We start from the raw sequence: 16,740 nt of genomic DNA on the forward strand, positions 1-16,740 counted from the left end.
TGAATAGTACTGGGGAGATTGTGTCTCCTTGCCTAAAACCTTTCTTTATGGGAATTTTGCTACTGTATTTATGCAGAGCTATGGTTGCTGTGCAGCCACTATATATATCTTCCAGCACTTTCACGTACGGCTCGTCTACCCCCTGATTTCACAGTGCCTTCATCACCGCCGAGGTTCTACTGCGTCAAATGCTTTTTCATAACCAATTAATGCTATGTATAAGGGCTGGTTATATTTCTGGTATTTTTCTCTCACCTGGTTTATGGTGGATATGATTGGCAGTAGGATACTATTTCCGAAAACCTGCTTCATCGTTTGCTTGATTGCAGTCTAAGGTTGTCCTGATTCTATTAGCGATTACCGTAGTAAAAACTTCATACGTAAAAGACAGTACGCTGATTGATCTGTAATATTTCAGGTCCTTAGCGTTCCCTTTCTTATGAATGAGGATAAGACTTGAATGTATCAAATACTAAAATAGTGAAGTTAGTCAATTAGTATGACGTCGAGATGTATTAAATACTAAATAGTTTATTAAATCAATCAATTAAGCTGACGTCACGCAACCTGATGTGGAGCCAAAAAAGGCCATAGGAAGAGATTGGTGCGCAATTTGAGAGCACCAACTAAAATAGTTAATTAAATAAGTCGATTGGGGTGACTACAAGGATGTGATGACACGCAACCTGAAGTAGAGCCGGAAAAAAAAGGCACAGGAACTGATTGGCGCGCATTTTGAAAGTGCCAAAAACTAAAATGGGCAAACAAGAAGTGAAGTAATGTGGCGTAGAGAATGTGACGTCACGCTAGCGGAAGTAGAGCCGAAAAAGGACATAAGAAGAGATTGGCGCACAATTTGAATGTACCAAAGACTAGAAATGGCAAACAAGAACTGAATTAAGCAACTAGAAGCAACGACAAGCACCTAACAGCAGTATCCGCGCTTTAGCGTTACTCCATATTCTGCAGTGCTCTTTAATTGTTTTTTTTTTTTTTGGAATGGTGTGCAATACACTAATGTACATAGATCACGACACAGAAGCAACTTACAACAGGTAAATATTTAAAAATTAAATTCTTTTTCTCACCTAGTTACGGTTCAGCTTTCAGCACTTTGATCACACGAGCGGTAACTCAAACAGAAATAATCGCTTATTCATTTTGTTTGATTTCAGCTTTGCTCAGACTTGCACAAGCACTCGCGCGAACTAGAATACAAAATCGCGACACATGCTGCAGATTTTATGCCTCAGATGACCTCAACACATGGCGTCACAGCCGGTTTTCGACGGTTGAAACCGAAATCAAAACTGCACGTGAGAAAAAGTGAATTATATATTGTTGCGAAAGCGGAATGACTGAAGGATTGAAGAGAAGTCAGCACTTATTCATATCTTTTTGTGTACAGCTTCACTTTTTTCATTGACAAAGAGATTAAATATAAAAAATAAAAAGCCGCATTTAGACTTCTCCAGCTGCAGCTTTGAGGACTGGAAGCAAAACAATGTAAGCAGTAACGGATAGTGGTACAACGCCTATTTGGATCGTCCCGATACAATAGGAAAGAACACTGTTCCTGCGCTTGCAGACGGCACTCTAGACACTTCTCAATTTTAATTCAAGCCCTAACAAAGGTTATAGCAGGTGTGCAGATAGCGCGTTATATTGCGTCTGCACAGACCCGCTCCGCGTAAAACCCTGAACCTGGGCTGCACAGAAACGAACGCCCCCCGGGGAAGCTGTTTGTTGAAACAAAACTTTGAACTTTGGGCAAAAATCATCTCCTTTCTAAAGGTGACTGGCATCCGTGACAGGGTGGAAATTTATGCCAGCGCTGTGTGAAATTCGAAATAATCAGGCATCTGAAAGCAGCTGTACCGACAGAAAAAGTAAATGTTTTATTTCTGTCAGATAAGGACCTCTTATCAAATCACGTCCAAAGCCAGCGAACTGATCCAATCATTACGATTATTACGAGCAGTATGTTGCTGCGCTATAACGCCCTTTTATTCGCTTTACCATGCTAGCTGATCGCCTTTCAGATCATTGTTTTAAAGGACGCGGGTAAATGCTGAATTTTGCTCAGAGCATGACGACATCGAAGACATTTAATTATGAGTAGATATATAAGGTCTTGTCGCACTCTAGTTCAGTATCCTCTCCCACAAGTCAGAAGAGATGCGTGTTTCAATCTTTGCAGCTGCGATGAATTTACTTTTCCTAAAATATCTAAGTGTATGTGGTCAGTCAGTCATTACGTACAAAGTTAACGTCACAGACTCAGGTGAGCACTAAATCAAACTCTAATACGCCTCTAAATGCTCAGTCAGATTATACAGCAAGGATTCTGCTTAGAGCGTACTGTTATTTTTTTTTTTTTCAAAGCATATTTGTCGCAATGCTTTTGCATCGTGGCCAACACTATAAATTACCACTACAGATGAACATGTACCTTCTAAATACGTTATGGTTCGAAATTTGCTGTAAATAATAGTAAGACAGCATTGTTGGTCAAATATTTTTATGATTATAGGCATAAAATGTTTTAAATGGAAGTGTTTGCTACCGTTAAACCGTAATGGTAATGTAATTTCAGCTAACTTCGTTTCCTCCTTTCTTTTAAAACTCGCTAAAATACTATTGGAAGTGGTTTTTATACAAGTAAGCAAGGGAAGTGAACGAAAACAATTGAAATTCAGTGGCGTGTTTCGCATTATGAATAAAATTTATTTCTGATGTTATTAGAAAATGATCGACACCATAAGGAACCTGTTTGTATTGGGGACATTGAATTAGTGTGCCTTTTGCGCGGTATCGAACAGAATGCCTCAACAATTTATAATTTATAAGTCTTGTGAACCGAGTGATGTTAGGCAGATAATAAAAACTTATTATGAATCGCTTTGGTAGCAGGCTTACAAGTTCGAAATGCTTGAGAAAAGCACGTATTTGGACACAGCGCTTTCAGAACACTGTACGGGGTCAGTACGCCTGTCTAAAGGGGTTGATCGGTGTGCGCGGAACAAAGGAAGTGAAATTTTGGCCCAAATACTATAGAACCCGGCACAATGATGTCGTCAGGGAAAATAGCGTACCTATGTTCATTCGGTGTCGCACCAGCTTTGTCGCTATAGTCGAGTACCTACTTGAAACGTTTACTTTTTGTGTGAAAGGGTGGTGTTCAGGTATCTAGACAGGCGTGTTTATGGCTAAACAATCATTCGTTGTACTGTTTAGCGAAGCCTCCTTCGAGCGGAAATATCGTCTTGTCATTCTGGAAGAAACATTTCCTCTGGCCGTCGTAAGCGGCTTTGCTTACAATCGTAGCTTTATGAGCATGCCGTGAAGAACTGTCTGGACATCACTATTAGATTGATATTCAGAGATTATTATTCCATGCATGTTAAAAAAAAGGTCTCATTTTCGTAATAAAACTTTATGATGTAACTGCTGACTAAAGAGGGATGTCACAGTAAGAGATATTTATGATTTGACTTTACTGTCCTTCATTATATTCAACCAAATAAATGAGGAGATTATGCTCATTCAAGCATAAAACATTATATTAATTAAGGTAATGAAAAAGTCCTGGTGCCAACTGATATGAGCTAATGTGGACGAACGTCTCACAAATCAATTATTATTTATTCAGTGCACCTCATACATACTATAAGTTGACAGAAGCTAAAGAAATAAGTGGCTATCCTAAATAAGTTGTCCCTGTCGCATTGGAACATGCGCCGAAATGATCGCACGAGCATGTCGTGGATTTGTTCATTTTATTTCACATTAGAAATACTCTTGTAGAGTGTTTAGATCCATGCTTTAGAGCTGCAATCACTATCGCGATTGAAAATATCTCCACAAGTTGTTATCAGGAGGAACAAGCCAATTAGAAAATATTTGAAGCACTTGTAGGCTGCAGTTAATATATGCACTGTAAACGGCGTCGTAAGCCATAGGTTAGAAGCATTGTGCCGGAAATTATGAAAACATGTTGAAAAATAGTATTAATGCATATCCTCACTAATTCGTTTTTGCGGGGTCATGAAAATCGGATTTGGTAGTGTCAGCAGTGAGTGAGTAACGGATTTATGCATCCCATAGGGGAAACGGGCAAGGGGATAATGACGGAGTTCCTACGCTGGATAGGCCTCCGCTACATTGTGAACCCAATTCAGGATCTGGTCCCGAAGATTAGGCTCTGTGCCGCGCAGAATTGAAGCATGTATAGTCTCTCAGGCTTACGTTGTGTGGGCTACGCTCACGGCGCTGGACTTCACAGATACGGGAGTGATACAGGTGCACTAAACGTAAAACGGAGCATGCAAGTGGTGGTCGAATTGGTTAAAACTCCATGCCAGCGCGTTCCTTTAGTAGATGCGCTACAGAGGGCGACAGTGCGTCGGCGCATCCGATTCACCCATCTCGATCTTATGCTCTTCGCCAAATCATCCTCCACAGCGAAGGGTGAATTACGGCGACCAAGCAAGTTGAAACTGGTGACATTATTGACGAAGCAGAATGCACCATGCTGCCGAGTAGCGCCGCCGAGGCTCCTTAGTAGCGCGGCTTAGCACCGACCTCCGGTAAATCAAGCACCCTAACATAGATGTGGGTTAGACGGTCATGCCGACGCACCCTTGTTCGCTTCCACGCATCTGCTGATAAACTGCGCTGGCATGGAGTTGTGGCCACTTCGGCCTCCTCGCGCGTCCTCTGTTTTATGTTGTTGCACCTCCACGTGCACAGTCAACCTTAAGAGCACGTATTCCTGGCAATTAACTATGAGACGGAGTTGTTGGGTGGTGGTGGTGAAAACTTTTATTTGTCCGCAAGAGGCGACACCGGAGCTCCGGCACCACTCGCAGGCGTCCAGGGAGCCCGATGCCACCCCAAGAGGCAGGGGCTAGTAGACAAAGCGGTTCGCCGCTTCGGTTGCCAGTCGGACAATGTTGGCCTGTGTCGCCGGGTCTTCGCTATGAAGCGCGGTCTCCCATGCTTCTGCGTCCTTGAATAAATTGTAGCCCGGGGAGTGGCTGCACTCCCAGAGGATATGTTTTAAAGTTCCTATATCACTGCAGAATCTGCAGAATTGGTCCTCCGGATTTCCAGTTTGCGTGAGGTATCTCCATCTGGGAGACATGTGGTTCTTGGCTTGCAGGCGGCGCCAGGTGACTGCCTCTGTGGATGTGAGGGACCTATCTGGGGGTGGATATTTCCGCCGTCCTAACTTGTAGTGCTCAATGACTTCGTTGTAGGTCGCGAGCATCTCGACTTTAAAGTTAGGTTGAGGCCGGCGTCCACCCCCCCCCCCCCCCCCCCCCCCCCGGATAATGAGCGCTCGGGCAAGGGCGTTGGCCGCTTCGTTCCCTGGTATGTTGGTGTGAGCGGGGGCCCAAGTTAGGGTGATCCCTCTGTCTATGTTGTTTTTCGATAATATGTTCAACGCGTAGTGTGATATTTTGCGTTTGCAGAAATTCCTTATTGCTGATTTGCTGTCACTGATAATCACCTTCGCGTTCGTACTAACGCACGCTAGGGCGATCGCCGCTTCCACCGCTGCCGTGGCGTCTACTCCGCTTGTATATATCTTGCCTTGCTCTATTCCCGACCCGTCGACTAACACCGAGACAGAGTTCCCGTCATCGTCAAAAGCGGCGTCTGTGTAGGCAACCGTCTCGGGTGGCATTCTGCTTAGTTTTGTTACCAAGTGTTTGGCTCTGTGCTGGCGTCTTTCCTGATCGCGTTGTGGGTGCATGTTCTTGGGTATCGGTGAGATCGTGAGGGCTTTCCTAATTTTGGACTCAATGTGGAACGTCTGGTGTTTAGTGCCTCTGTTCCCTTGTAGTCCTACCCAGCTTAGAATTTGTTGCCCTGTCTCAGTTAAACTTAGGCGTTCGAGTTGCGCCGTTCTCGTTGCTTCCGCTAACTCTTCCCATGTGTTATGCACCCCCATTCCCTCTAGTGCCAGGGTTGAGGTCGAGATTGGGAGTCCCAGTGCTCGTTTCGTGCATTTCCTTGTTATGGCGTCCAACTTGTTTTTGTCTGCTTTTTTGATGTTAAAGAATGGAGTTGAGTAGCAGATCCGACTCAAGATAAAGGCCTGGACCAGCCTCAACTTGTTCTTCTCCTTTAGCCCTCTACCTCTGGCCGAGATTCTTCTAATGATGCCAACCACTTGGTTTGCATGCGCGTCTAGCTTAGCTATAGTCGTGGATTGTTTCCTGTTTTGCTTATGAGCATGCCCAGAATTCGGATCTCATCTACTTGCACAATTTCTTTCCCGTTCAATTCTATCGAGATTCTGGGAGGAGATGCGCTGGCTGTCCTCGTCCGAGGCCTGATGATTAGTAGTTCCGACTTCGTCGGGGAGCAGCTCAGCACCTTATTTTTGGCATGGCGGTCTATGATGTCGGCTGCCCGCTGGAGCCTTAAATCGATAGACGCATCGCTGCCCTCATTGAGCCAAACATTGACGTCGTCTGCGTAGACTCTCGTTTTTAGCCCTTCGATGGTTCCTAATTTGCGCGGGAGGTCTTTCATAACTAGATTAAATAGGAAGGGGGATAAGATGGCACTTTGTGGGGTGCCCCTGTTTCCTAATTTAATCTCTTCCGAGCCGAGGCTCTGCATATGCAGAGTTGCTGTTCTGTCTTTGAGAAATGATTTGACGTAATCAAAGGTCCTCTTCCATTCGCTAATATCTGACAGGCCGTCAAGGATTGCCGAGTGGCTGACATTATCAAACGCTTTGGTTAAGTCTATGCCCAATATTGCTCTTGTATCTTTGGTTTTTTGTTTGTCTATTATATCGTGTTTGAGCCTTAGCATGATATCTTGAGGGCTAAGGTGTGGTCTGAAACCTACCATCTCGTGGGGCCAGATGCTGTTTTCTTCCGCGAATCGAGTTAGTCGCGTCTGAATTACCTTCTCCATTAATTTGCCTAGACACGAGGTCAGTGAAATTGGCCTGAGATTTTCTATACCCGGGATTTTGCCCTTCTTATGGATTAAAATTATGTTGGCATGTTTCCAGGGTTTAGGAACGTCCCCGGATTCCCAAACTTTGTTAAAATATGCTGTAAGGTGAACTATAGAGTTGTCGTCTAAGTTCCTAAGCATGCCGTAGGTTATCTTGTCTGGCCCAGGTGCTGTGTTTCTTTTGAGGTCAAAGAGCGCGGCTCTGACCTCTGCTACTAGAATGGGTTCGTCCAGTAGCGGATTCTCCACCCCCTGATATTCTTTATCCACTGCCGGGAATGCGGGGCCTATATATATGTCTTTAAGTCGGTCGATGAGCTGTTCATCGGTTCCGTCAAATTTGTATCTGGCCTTGATTTGCTCAATGTTGGCGTGGGTTTTGGTGTTGGTAGGGTCTATGAGGTGACGCAGCATCCGCCACGTGTTGGGATGGCTCATATTCTTCTCTAGCTCGTCGCATTTTCGATCCCACCTTTTCTCTTCTAGTTTGAATGCGTAGCTCTCTATTTCTCTATTTTACTCGGCTATTTTCTTCCTGAGCTGCCTGTTCCATTTCTCGCGCTTTAGCTTATTCTCGAGAATTGTTTTTCGGTTCCACATATTTACAAGTTTGTTGTCTAATCGGAATGGGAGGTCATCTCCCTCTATTGTTTCGGTGGCCTGTTTTACGTGTGAGACAGCGGTTGACGTCCACTCTATTATGTTTCCGATTTCGCCTGTCTGCTGTTGATCTGATATCCCTGAATTTGTCCCAGTCAGTTGCGGTGGCCTGTTTTGAATTATGTATGGGCACCCCTAGTTTCCTATCAATTTGGATTTCGATTATAAAGTGATCGCTGCCAAGATTTTCGCCCGTGTTCTTCCACGACGTTTTGCCCGTCCTGTGTCCTAGTGTTAGGTCCGGTGATGTGTCACGCTAGCCTAGGCAAGGAATGAGTGACCGCGAGCCGTGAATCCCAAACCAAGACTCATCGTTATTTTTCCTGTTTGCCGCTAGGCGCGTCCGTGATGCACCTTCTGTTTCCTCGCGCGACACGCGCATCTATCGGCGCAGCGCGCGCATGTAAGTCGCTACAGTCTTTTGCGCAAAAGGCAAGTCGACTTCTATATTTCCCTTTCTTTCGTTTTAGATGTTCATTAGGCCTACAGTAGAAGAGCAAGTGTTGATTTTTGATGCCACACTACTAATCCTTATGTTGATAGCCTATAGCGGCAGCAGTGCCCTCTCGGTCTCGCCTGGCTAAGTAATCCGGCCTCTGCGAGCATCCTTTCCGACCGATATCTTCGAGGAAACACACAAGCAACGTGGCGGGTGCTTTCCGTCGTTATAACCGCGTTAAGGTATGGTTCATCCTCCGCCATGTTTTCAACACCAAGAACCACCATGCGGCTTTTCTGCTTCTCGACAGAAGTACTCGGGGGACAGTTATCCTTTAATTGCCTACAAAAATAACAAGCAATGTCCAAATTGAATATTTTTTGTTTTTCTTAAATGCAAGTCAGCAGTCTGCTACTGGCTGCGCTTACGATTCACGAAGGAAGTAGCTTGCGAGCCCGTGCATTGGGAGGCGTTTAGTAAGGGGCAGTCGCTTATATATAGCGGCCACTGTGGAGCTATTAAGGAACCTATTTTTTCTCAGTTCTGTATATGCCTTCATTCGCGTAACCTTATCATGCAACGTGTGTAGCAATGAGCCCTTGGATTCAAGCTAGGATACCTCATGTAAGGATTTGGATGTTATCAAGAGAAAAACATTATCGCTAACAGTTCATAGCCCAGACTTTTCATTGACCATCTGAATTAGCCATGCTTAAAAAAAACTGGTATTTGTGAACTTTGCTTGTGCCGTTATGGTTTCATGTTCAACAATATGACGGTACACCCAAGAGTAAAACACGATCACTATGAGTATAAGGAGACCAGCATGTTGCTTACGGCTCAGCAGTAGCTTGACTAGTTTTTTTTGGTACTGGGATTTACACCTTTTGAGCATATCAAGAGCACTAAGAGGAGACCTAAGAAACATACAAGGAATGAATACAGACGGATAACCTATGCGTCCACCTCCGTTTTTCAATTGAGGCGAAAAAAACTAGCTGTGGCTGAGCTCTGGTTAAGCCTGAGTGATTGCGAAAACAATACCTCCTTGGCTGCGCTTGGCTCTGCTGGTGGTTTGGCATGGCTTCGCCTTTATGCAACTAAAGGATTTACTCTGGACACAACATGGTTTTTACTGTTTGTTTATTCCAATGAACACGCTTTGGTGGTCCATAACGTAGTGACTCTTGGTCTGAACACTGGTAATTACATAGTCGTTCGAATGTCTATACATCACCAAGTCTAGACTGCTACCCCATTGGGCAGTACTCTCGCTCTGCACTACTCATAGACAATTCTTCGGCATTCAGAGAGTTCATGAAACTACTCTCGCTCACTGAACTTGTAGAACGCCGACGGGCTCGCCATTCTGCGGCATAGGCTTGCGCCTTTCTTCATCTGTCTCCTGGGCACGGTGCCGGCGTTTGCGCGCAGCACGTCGCTCCAACGACGCCTTGTACAACTCCTCAGACATGACTAAGCGGAGCGCGCCTGCGGCGCCCCGTTTATCCTCTCATAGCGAGAGCCCTCACGCGGCGGGCCGAGGAGGCCGCCACGTGGTAGCATGGCTGGTCTCGAGGGAGAGAGCGCGCACTCTTTCTTACGGCCTTCTCAATCGCCGCGGGAACAATGGGAACTTTTCTCCTTGAGTTACGCTCTCCGCCACCGCAAGGGGCGCGACCTGCTCACTGTTCGCTCCGCGTCTGCTTCAGCGGCGGCGGGTGGCTTTTGCCTGGTTTCGCGCTGTCGCTCGCTAGTTTCGTGGTGAGTGCAGCACCGAAATTAAAGAGCACAGAAGGTAGATGCTGCAGCGGCATGTCAACGTACCACACGTGAACGGATATAAAAAACACTGTCGTTCAGCAAACGTTCGACAAGCATGGTATACATTGCGGCATATGGTAGCTACTTTTGTCCATTTTAATCCGAATTTTCCCCAAGCCTGTACAAGAATAGGAACAAAAAGAAAACTGAATGAGCAGTGATCACATCGAAGTTTCTTCAAGGCTAACATGACAGCAACTCGTCTGCAACAGCAAAACCGTCTTTCAGCGCTAGATGCGAAACCATTCATGTAGCACCGAAGATGAAAATAATTTCATAAAAATGAAATGTATATTGCAAAATGCTTGCATGATATAAAGTATTAGTATAACAGTCAAAGTAAACGTTTTAGGGTTGAGTTTTAAACGTTATTACAATTCATATATTAGGCAATGTGTGGTATTATAAAACTTATTTTAATTTTGCAAATAAACATTGTTTTAATGAAATTTTTACATGATATTATGCTTAATATGAAAACAAAAATGGTTTGATATTCATGACATCACTTGTGCTCGACGTGGTAAAAAAGGCCAATAAATGATGAAGGTGATACTCGATGCAGTGACTTACAAATGAGTTCACCTGCTATATCGAAAGTATGCAAGAAACTTCTAAACCGTTAAAGAAGGACACTCTCACTGAAGACTCATTTCAAGCCTTATATAGCGACCCATTGAGGCTCTCTTCGGGAAAGTAAGGTTAATGTGCGGAAGGGAATGACATATGCTAGATGCGAGGGCCGTAACAGCTAGCGGCACATGACTACATTGTCAAGACGGACGTTTCATCTGAGAGCAAAATCAAGGCACTGAAGGAAGTGATGGCATCTCCTACCATTCCATTTCCCAGTGTCACGTATTCCGGTTCACCTTACGTCGCTGGATATATCGTTTAGTTAATCAACTTCGGGTGTGACGCTTACGCTATTTTTCTTGAAACTAGCGAAAGAAGCAGCCCCATGTAGTACGCTCTTGTACGAGGACAATGTTCTAGTGGACTGCATTATCCGAAACCAGAGCTTGTTGCCCTATTGGACAAGGTTTTTTTTTTTTCGAAAAAGCTGCCGTGCACCTACTACACACAAATGTTCTCGAAGTACTTAAGATCCTGATTCAGTCAGCATTTCAGAACTCAACACTGAGTTGCCCGAAAGGAATTGACAACAGCTATGTTATTAGGTCCGCTTCTTTGATATTTGAAAAATTTTTCAGAATCATTCTTCTCAATTAATTATACCAGGAAAGTGACAGAGAAGACCGAGAGGCCAACTCCTTATGTGTACAAGCCGTGCAGGAAGATTTTGAGCCTGAATTGTCCAGACGCAAGTCGCATTTTGATGAATTGATGAATATATAGTGCAATGTGTAACTTTGAAGGACAATTTGTTTATTTTTTGCCGCTCTTTTCGATTCTGCTTAACTGTTTATGCCCATTTCCTTGATTAAAAGTAGTCGCGAGACTACATATACATCTTCGGTCTTTCAACCGACTGATATGTTTTGAACGAAGCTAGAACAGCCCACTAGACAAGTGAAATTTTTGCTATATGAGTAAATTTTTGTTCTTTACTCTGAATCTGAGACGCGCCATGAATTTTTGCCTGTGCCTCTTCTGGTCTAAACGAAGACGGTAGCGATTGACAGAATCTCCGCAACAGTTCACCATGCACTCACGTCAGGTCGCGCTACACCTGCTTAAAACATTCAAAGGCAGATTGCATAGCCTGCTAAATTTATTTTTGTACAAAACTTAGGGGTAAAAAATGTTGAAGTGTACCCGAAGCTTCATTCGACCGTGCACGCCGCACTGACGAAGGAGCGCGCGCGGGAGCGGATTGTTGACTGTATTTTATTCGTCGTACACGATAAATCTTCGATGTTGATGACGGACTTTGTATAAACCATAAGGGGCGAAATGTCAGGACCTGCCGGTTGCAACTGACACGGGCGAAGCTGAAAGCGAGCACGCGTTTCCCTTGCGCGTGAACGGCTGTAGCGGAGGAGCAGCAGTGGGGCGGTGGCGACCCCACCGAGGCGCGGCGGGCGGTGGAAACAGACCCCATTGGAGAGGCCGTAAGAGAAGAGAAGCGCTCTCTCCCTCGAGACCGGCCGTGGTGGTAGCTGCCGCGCCGAGCGAAGGAACGACTACGGCCGAAGAGACGAGTTTTGGCCCCTGCTCTCCTCTGGTCGTGACGTCACGCTGTCACGTGGCGCGCCGGAGCGTAGAAACGACCTCCACCGACGGCAGAAAAGTGCTAGCAGTATTGCTTTCGCAATAAAACAAGGCGCCCTTGTACTGTGCGATATCAGTGCACGTTAAAGACCCCCAGGTGGTCGAAATTTCCCGAGTCCACCACTGCGGCGTCTCTTATAGCCTGCGATCGCTTTGGGATGTTAAACCCCACAAACCAAACCAAACTAATTCTTCAGCAACAAAGGGAACGCACACAAAGCAGGCAATGCCGCTAATGCAAAAGTAACGTACCAAAGCAGGAAAGTGCAGTTATTTATTGTAAAATTGAATGGTGACCTCAGCTACACTTTCGAACGAGTGTGGTGCACCCCAAAGACGCCACAGCTAGGCCACGGGGCTGCTAGCGAGAAGTAGCCAACCGTAGCTGACCGAAATCGACCGGCTACCGGAAAAGTGGCGGCTCATCCAAGCGTTCCGCCTCGTCTCGGCTTTTCTCGCGCATGCCAACAAGACTTATGTCCAGTTACCCGGAAGGCTTAAAATTCACATGACTCCGCTGTCCCGCCGCACTTATATCCCTTTTGGCCGAAAACCAGAGTGCTGGGCTTGATGTCATGTTTGGAGGACATAACGGTTATATTCCACATAAAGTGCTGCCGAACTCAAGTAATCATTCGTGATGCGCCATCCCGTGCGCCCATTGCACATCTAGCCACAGGGTCGAGGAAACTGACACGTGACAATAAACCTTTTTGGAATATCAGAGATGCTGTGCACATTAGGCATTACTTCTACCTTCCTCTGCTTGCATTTTAACCGTTTTTACAACACGCTAGCGTTTCAATTGTGGTCAAGGATATAAATAATAAATCAGCATTGGCCTTAAGAAGGGAGGGCGGCTAACCAATTTGGTGAAGGCTACCAATTTGAGCATTATATTTATCAGAATGTCCATAATATTTTACATAATACCCGAACAGCAGTGCGTTTTTTGAAATAGACACTAGGCCCAAGAGAAGTGATCAGGATCAACAAAAATAAATTTCAAGACTAAGGCTCAGAAATAAAAGTTGATAAAAAAGATGAACGGTATAATTTAAACAAGTAACGGTAGATGTGGAGGCGTAACAATTTGCTGACCATTTCTCCGAAGGTATTTTGACTGTTATTATTTAAAATTTTACAAATTGAGAGACGCTTCTAAACGCCCAAACAACGCGATTATTCATTAGTACTACGGGAAAGGGTATACTGAAGCTAAAACGACCTCTAAGAGAACTGGAGAGTTTTCCTCCTAAAGTGACATTGCACCAATTCCTAAAAGTAATATTGCCCGAAATAATAATATATCAAGCGGTACACAGGACGATGTAAATTTCTAAGATAGGGGTGCCAGCGAACGGACATTGGAACGCATCCAGAGATGTTTAAAAATCTGCCGTAGACTAACCAATTTGCTTCTGCCATACAATGCACCTCCCTCGCCGCAGGAATGGCGGTACATAGGATGTCCCTCCAACGTCAGAATGGCGCTTTGGAAAGTCTTATTCTGGAGATACTATAGTTGAAGCAGCCAGAGGACATAATCTAGAGGAATCTCCTTAACGATCCTCCGCTCGACGTAAGATGCTGGTTTTTTCTACGCGGATATTCTCAGAACACCCCGTGGTGCTATCTACGTGACTTCTCATAGCGTATAGGTAATTCCACGCTGCCTTAGAGAACTCGTGTGGTGCATTTTGCTTCTCAGTGTCACCTAGAATGAGCATTCTTGCTCGAAAGTACAATGTTTCCGTGCATAGAAAGCTGTATTTTATTCAAAGAATTGATACTTTGTTGTTCGTGGACAGGAGCATTTTGGAAAGTCAAGGATGGTTAATCGCTAATTTACCTGCAGTGTGCAGAAATAAAAATTAGCAATCAATGGTGTCATAACCATTATGATGAGCTTTGTTGCGCCCTTTTGGAAAAGGATTTAGGGCAGAGGGCTTTCATTGCACCCTTAACGACTATCGCTGATTACGCCTTGTACGACATGTTGCGCGGGCGCCTATATATTCTTGGTTAAATATCAAGAATGAATATTTAAGCCGCTTTCGGCCCTCCGGTGCCCTAGAATGATAGGGTTTTGAAAACAAAAACGAAGTTGATTCAATGTATTATGCAAACTAACGTCCTCTAAAAAATCAATTTTGTTAACGTCGTGCATGAGAAACCAGAACTCACCTACGCCATGGCAATACGCTACACGCTAGCTTGTAGTTTAAGATTATTTGAAAAATGCCACCACAATATTTGCAAGCATTTTGTTGAAGAGCGTTATCAATGGTTCCATGGGCTTGGTTTCTCTTTATACGAGCAAAGCATTCTTGTGGGACCTCCGTTGCTCTGGATCGTCGGAAGCTTCTCGGCGGTGGCGATATATCGTCGCCCTACACTGGCCGGGTCTCACTTCCTGGGCCATCGCCGGGTGTATGAGCACGCTCCTACAGGAGCCTAACTTTACGCGCCTGCGCTGGGGCTTGTTGGGGTGTCATATGCCAAAAGCACGTACGGCAAGATGGTGTGCCAGGTGCTGTGTTCAGCGTCGACGTACATGGCCGTCATGTCTGCGATCGGATTGTACACAGTTGTTCGTCGATGGCTTGCATGACTGTATTCCAGGATGGCTTGTTTCAACTCTGCCGTAAACGCCATTCCCCTGCCAGTGATGAGCACTTCTGCGGCGCCGTGTCAGAAGAAGAAAATTTGTTCCTCAAAACATTTGGCCATTTCTGCCGCGGTACCATTGGGTAATGCTTTTTCTACGGCGTAAGGGGTAAGGTAGTCGGTGGCCACGATGATGAACTTGTTACCCATATATGAGGATGGAAAGGGGCTGAGGAGATTCATCGCAAACTGTAGAAAGGGCAGGGTTGGGGGCAGAATGGGGTTCAGAAGTCCCACCGGTCTGATCGGCGGCGTCTTGCGTCGGTGGCACTCACGACACGTCTTCCCATAATGGGAAACTTCGGCAGGCAGTTACGGCCAGTAGTATTTCTGGATTCGATGCAACGTGTGCGCAAACCGAGACGGCCTGCTGTGGGCTCACCGAGCAACGCCTGCAGAATTTCCTGCCTGAGGCTTTTAGGTAGAAAAAGAAGCGGCGTGGACCTGTTCGGTGCGACGTTCGTCACGAGGAGGCCATTGCTTAACGCGAACGATGATAAAGGACGTATGAACACAGCAGGAGGGGAAGCGGTCTCTTCTTCTAAGTAATCGACTATCACTTTCAGCTCAGGGTCTGATCGCTGTTCTGTGAAACTGCTGGCCCTGACTGATCCTAAAAAGGCGTCTTCGTCGTCTTTTGTAGGTGGCGTATCAACTTAGGCTCGTGACAAGCAGTCTGCATTGGAATGCTTGCGGCCTGACTTAGACGACTGTGATGTCGAATTCTTGAAGACATAGGCTACATCGGTCAAGGCGCTGGAGGGATCTTTCAAATTTGCCACCCAGCAGAGCGCGTGGGGATAGCTTACCACCTTCAACGGTCGGCCGTACAAGTACGGATGGAACTTTGAAGTGGCCCAGATGATGGCGACGCACTCCTTCTCGGTCGTCGAGGAATTGGCTACGGCTTTCGAGAAGGACCTGCTAGTGTAAGCGATTATGTTCTCCTGTCGACAATTCTTCTTCTGAGTGAGAACGGAACCTAGGCCCAGAATGCTGGCGTTGGTATGTATATCAGTCTCAGCATTGTTATCAAAGTGGCCTAGCACAAGAGGGGACTGTAGGCGGCGCTTAATTTCCTCGATGGCTACCGCTTGCGGTGCACCCCATTGAAATGTCACATCTGCCTTTGTAAGCTGCGTCAAAGGGTTGGCGAGGCTCGAAATGGCCTTGAAGAATCATCAGTAATACGCACACTGTCCGAGGGATCAGCGCAATGCTTTCGTGTCATCGGTTTGTGGAAATTGTTAGATCGCAGCTGTTTTCTGTCGGTCGAGCCGAAATCTCTCCACGCTGAAGATATGACCCAGAAAGATCTCTTCGTAGGCGAAATGACACATCTCTACTTTCAACGTTAAACTCGAGGACTTGATTGCGTCAAGTACTATTCTAAGCCTTCTCAGATGGGCTTCAATGTTCGAAGAGAATACGACAACATCGTCTAAGTACCCTAGACGAATTTTCCACTTGGAGCCAGTCAGCATTGTATCCATTACTCGCTGCAAAGTCGCTGGTGCAGAGCAGAGACCGAATGGCATTACCTTGAACTCGAAGAGGCCATCTGGCGTGATAAACGTGGTCTTCTCGCGCTCCTTTCGTCGACCTCAATTTGCCAGTACCCGCTCTTCAAGTCTATCGACGAGAACTACTTAGCATTACAGAGCCGGCCCAGTGTGTCATCGATGCGGGAAAGCGGGTAGACACCCTTCTTCGTTATGCTATTCAAGCGGCGGTAATCAACGCAGAAGCGAAGTGTGCCGTCTTTCGTCTTCACCAAAACGACTGGTGCCGCCCAGGGTCTGTTTGATGGCTGGATCACGTCATCACGTAGCATTGGAGAAGTTGATCGCGTATGGCCTGGCGTTCTCGGGGCGATACACGGTAGGGGCTGACGTAGCGGTCAAGCGTGTTCGTCCGTGTGATGCGAT

The 16,740-nt window shown here is 45.8% G+C and overlaps 1 long non-coding RNA gene across 1 annotated transcript in view; it reads left to right on the forward strand.

Moving 5' to 3' along the window:
• The first annotated feature begins 2,131 nt into the window (after positions 1 to 2,131).
• Positions 2,132 to 16,740, forward strand: part of LOC146177670 (uncharacterized) — an 82,650-nt gene continuing 68,041 nt past the window's right edge. Inside the window, exon 1 of the long non-coding RNA XR_014701337.1 lies at positions 2,132 to 2,284. This is a non-coding gene — a long non-coding RNA (uncharacterized LOC146177670). The remainder of the gene's footprint in view (positions 2,285 to 16,740) is intronic.

Source organism: Amblyomma maculatum, chromosome 10 (genome assembly GCF_055883805.1).
Source record: "Amblyomma maculatum isolate TAMU_Amacu chromosome 10, ASM5588380v1, whole genome shotgun sequence".
NCBI classification, from domain to species: Eukaryota; Metazoa; Arthropoda; class Arachnida; order Ixodida; family Ixodidae; genus Amblyomma; species Amblyomma maculatum.